Below are 5,287 nucleotides of genomic sequence, written 5' to 3' on the forward strand. Positions count from 1 at the left end.
GAAAACAATTAATTTGGAACTTCTCAAGCTTGATAGGGGTTGAGAAGTGAAATCTTTTGAGAATATTAATGAAAACCATGAAATTACTTCTTACCTCTTGATTTGGCTTGCTTCTTTATCTTAGAAGGAAGACCCCAACCAATCAATTGGTTTAGTATGTTGAGAAGAAAGCTCCAAGGATTATTGAAGAGAGAGAGAAGCTCCAAGTTCTCCAAAAGTAGAGGATTTTTAAGGGATCATTATTTTAATATATATTCGCATGGTATATAGTTCACAGATTTTTTCACAAAAGACTGAGGATCTACTTATAGGTGAGGGAGGCCACTAATTGAGTCCAATTAAGTTCTAGAATTTTCCAGCTTGAGTTTGGCTGAATTTGGACAAGATTTGGACCAGTTTAGCTCTCATTTTGATCCAGTTTGATTCAGTTTGATCCAGTTTAGCTCCCATTTTGATCCAGTTTGATTCAGGAGAGAGGAGAGATACAAATATGACATTTTTTTGAATTAAAAAACCTTCCCACACATGTGAAGGAGGCGCCTACCTCAAAGGTCTCCCCCTCCTTACCAAGGTGTCAAAAATTCATCATTTCTCCAAAATATCTCATTTTTTTAGTAATATCTCTTAATTTTTAACTAATAAACCTTGTACTCAGTTAACTCTTCATCTTATGTGAGCATTCAATCATTTTTTGGTATTTTATTTTATTCTTTGGATTTATCTCATCCCAACACTTAGATTAATCCTATTGGCCCATAGGAACCTTAATTGGACCATAATCCAATTTTTTTAAAAAAATTTAGACCCTTAGGCTAAGGTCCCTTATATCATTTTTATTTGATTCCTAATGCACATTGCAAAGTTCATTTTGAACTTCTGTTTCACGGGAAACCATTTTAGAGACTAGGAGGATTTTTATATCCAAAGATATCTCAAATTTTTATTATCTCTCTCTAGACATTTTCTTTCTCTAGGCTAAAATAAGGTAAAACAAGATCTTTCTCTTATTTCAGAGAGGGGAATAATTACAAGAACAGAAGGGGAGGTTCTTACACCTTTACACCACAAAAGCTGGAGGGAGGAATCTTACACCAAAAGTGGGATAGGACAAGGCCAAAGACCTTCCCTCGGACACCAAGAGCTGTGTGGGGAAGCATTGAGGTGTTATGACTCACGGATCTGGGTGAGGGGGTAATCTCATTCAAACAGCAACATTGCCACTGCCCCTCACCAATGGAGTCAACTGGCAGACAAAGAGAAGGGGATGCCAAGATCATTAGAGTCCTGAAGACCACCCTATGGGTGGAAGTGGAGTCGAGGCGACAATAGAAGGCCAAGAGAATTGAAGAAGATGTTATCAATTTGAATAGACAAAGCCTCATGCCTTGAGAGCTAGAATGAGAGTGGATGCAATGACGAGAGCTAAAGCAATGTATCTAAAGACACGGCCCATTGACATGCAGTTCAGATGAGTCGATGAAAGAATAGGTCTCACACATGCCTAGGTGGGCAGTAGGAAAAGTGCTTATGAGTCGATGAAAGAATAGGTCTCACACATGCCTAGGTGGGCAGTAGGAAAAGAGCTTATGAGTCTACACATAGCCAAGATTGAGCAATAAAGTTTGTGTTAGGGGGCACTACTGCACAGGCCAAACTAGAACAAGGAAGATGGAATAGGTCATAGTAGTCTGGACAACACAGTTTGGAGTCGAAAACAATCTAGATCCAAATTTTTTTTGAAAATTTTCAAAGCAATAGCAGGAACAGTGGCCCTTGCTACTGAGGTGGTGTCCACCATGATTGCCCGAAGTGTCAACCGACTAGCCCATTTGGTCACCACCCAAATTGTCATGTTTGATAACAAACAATTATGTGTTAAGATTTCTTGTTGTAACAACTTTGTAATAACGTCTTCTTTAAAAAACAAGTAGTACCCCATTGGATGTGGAGGGAATTATTCTGGAGATAAAGGAATAGTGAGATAGACAAAGGAATGAATAGTTAAGCTCAAGAGTGTTGAAAGATCGGTAGAGGAGGAGGAGACACACACACAGGAGCAAACCCTAATGTATATTTCAAACCCTAACCATAGAGGGAAGCCATGTCCACTCTCACACAAAGCATAATGCACTAATCCATAATCCACACTACACACAATGAGTTGTGTCCACACTCTACTAACCCTAGCTAATGTCCACACACTATGACCAGCTGGACACGCGGTCATTTATGTCTCACACATGTTCCTACCTAATCTGCCAGCACATAGCATAGCTGGCTCACACTGACATCGAGCTTGAATATCTCAACAGCCCCTCTCAAGCTCATGATGTACTGCCGATGAAGATGTAGATGAGCTTGGGATATCAAGGCTCTCAACACTCCCCCTCAAGCTCATCCCATGTACTCCCAACATAGTCCGGAAGTACTCAAACTTCTCCCTGCTAAGTGGCTTCGTGAAGATGTCTGCCACCTGCTCATCAGTCTTCACATAGTGAAGATCAACTGTACCATCCAGCACCTTTTCTCTGACAAAGTGATAATGGACCTCTATGTGTTTGGTCCTCGCATGAAATACTGGATTCTTTGCCAACTGCATACTGCTCATGTTGTCACAATGTATGACAACTTTGCCATCAAGAGGCTCACATAAATCTGCCAAGAGACTCTTTAACCATATAGCCTCACAAGTAGCAATGGCTGCACCTCTGTACTCAGCCTCTGTACTGGATAAAGCAACTGTAGGTTGCTTTTTGCTACTCCAACTCACCACAGCACTTCCAAGTGTAAAAGCATATCCACTAGTAGACCTCCTGTCATATGCGCTACCTGCCCAATCAGCATCTGTGTAGCCATGTATGTCCAAGCTTTTACCACTCTCATAAAATAGACCATAATGTGCTGTGGTCTTCACATATCTCATGATGCGTCTCACTGCATCCAAATGTGGTTTCCTGGGGCTCTGCATAAACTGGCTAACTAGCCCCACTGCATAACTCAAATCCGGGCGTGTGATAGTCATGTATATGAGACTACCAACCATCTTCCTGTACATAGAAGGATCATCCAATTCCTCGCCATAATCAGCCCGCAACTTCACATTTTGCTCCAATGGTGTACTCATAGGCTTACACCCTGTCATGCCATACTTTGCCAACATATCCAAGGCATATTGGCGCTGTACTAACCAAGTACCTGCATGATCTTTGACCACTTCAATGCCAAGGAAGTATCTCAGCTCACCAAGATCTTTCATGTCAAATTGCCCACTCAAAGCTTTCTTGACATGCATCACATCTGCACTATGATCACCTGTAATAATCAAGTCATCCACATAGATGACTAGTAAAACAATCCCATGCTGTGTCTTCTTCACATACAGTGAAGAATCTGCTGTAGAAGTCTGAAAACCAAGTGAGATAAGATATCTGCTCATCTTATCACTCCAAGCACGTGGTGCTTGCTTCAGACCATACAATGCCTTTTTCAACCTGCATACGTGAGTAGGATATCTAGGGTGTACATACCCTTCTGGCTGTGCCATGTATACTTCCTCTTGTAGATCTCCATTCAGAAATGCATTCTTAACATCCATCTGATGCATTTCCCAGCCATTAGCTGCAGCCATAGCAATGACTGCTCTCACTGTGCCCATCTTAGCCACTGGACTAAACGTCTCATCATAATCCAATCCATGGGTCTGTGCATAACCCTTTGCTACCAATCTAGCTTTATGTCTCTCAATAGAACCATCAGATTTGCACTTCACTTTGTAAACCCATTTACATCCAATAACATTCTTATCCTTTGGTAGTGCAACCAAGTCCCATGTATCATTATGGACCAATGCGTCCATCTCCACATCCATTGCTTTTTCCCATACATGCTCTCCAATAGCCTCTGTATAGCATGTAGGTTCCACATGCTTCACCATAGATGTCATGTATGCATAGTGCATAGCAAAATCTCTGTATGTCAACCTGTCAACAGGATATCTGACCCTCTGGGATCTCCGCAATGCATGCGGGTCACTCTGTACACCTGTGACTCTAGCATGTGGTGGCACATATCTGTCCTGTCTAGCACCAGGTGTGCGTAGAACAGGTATGCCAAGCTCCTCATCCAAACTTTCAGAACTGGATGACTCATATCCTGTGATTCCAATTCCTTCGACTTTCTTTTTGCCTTTATCCATAGCACTACTCCCAGTGCTTACACTTTCATGCCTCAAACGTCCTGACCATGGACGTACACTGCTGCTCTCAGCTTCTGCTGCTGGCCCAGACATAGTAGTTGAACTAGAACTTGCTTGTGATGGCAAGTTCACAGGCACATCTGCTTCCAGTGACTCAATAACACCTTCATCTTTTACCTTATACCAACTAGCAAGCTCATCAAACACCACATCACGTGAGATGACCACTTGTCTAGTTTGTGGATTATAACACTTGTAGGCTTTTCGATCCTGTGCATATCCCACAAATATACATTTCTCTGCTTTAGGATCCAACTTCCTTCTTCTTTCATCAGGCACATGCACATAGGCTATGCATCCAAAAACTTTAAGATGTCCAATGTCTGGCCTGTAACCTGTGAGCCGCATCTCTGGCGTGCTTCCATGAATGGCTGCTGTAGGTGTTTTGTTCAATATGTATACTGCAGTAGCACATGCTTCTGCCCAATAGTAATCTGGCATGCTCTTTTCATTAAGCATTGCCCTTGCCACTTCACATATAACTCTATTCTTTCTCTCAGCCACACCATTCTGCTGAGGTGTGTACCTGCAAGTCAGCTGTCTCCTTATTCCATGCTTCCTCAAGAAATGCTCAAAGGCCTTTGAGGTGTATTCACCACCTCCATCTGTCCTCAGACATTTAATCCAACAGCCATACTGCTTTTCTGCAAAAGCTTTGAAATCCATGAATTTTTCCAATACTTCACTCTTCTCCCTGAGAAAATATATCCATGTCATCCTGCTAAAGTCATCAATGAATGTAACATAGTATAAGCTGCCTTTGATAGATGGGTTTTGTGCAGGACCCCATACATCACTGTGCACGATCTCAAGTGGCCTGTTACTCATATTTCCTTCTCTAGGAAATCTCAATCTTGCCTGCTTCCCAAACTGACAGGCTTCACAAACATGCATATGTCCATCATATTTGAACCTAGGCAATCCATTGACAATGCCTCTTGTTTGCATGTTCTTTAATCTCTGTATATTTACATGGCCAATCCTCTTGTGCCACATATCAATATCCTGTACCACATTCCTGCTCTTTGAGAA

Source organism: Cibotium barometz, chromosome 26 (genome assembly GCF_041138505.1).
Source record: "Cibotium barometz isolate CiBa-2024 chromosome 26, ASM4113850v1, whole genome shotgun sequence".
Classification (NCBI taxonomy): Eukaryota; Viridiplantae; Streptophyta; class Polypodiopsida; order Cyatheales; family Cibotiaceae; genus Cibotium; species Cibotium barometz.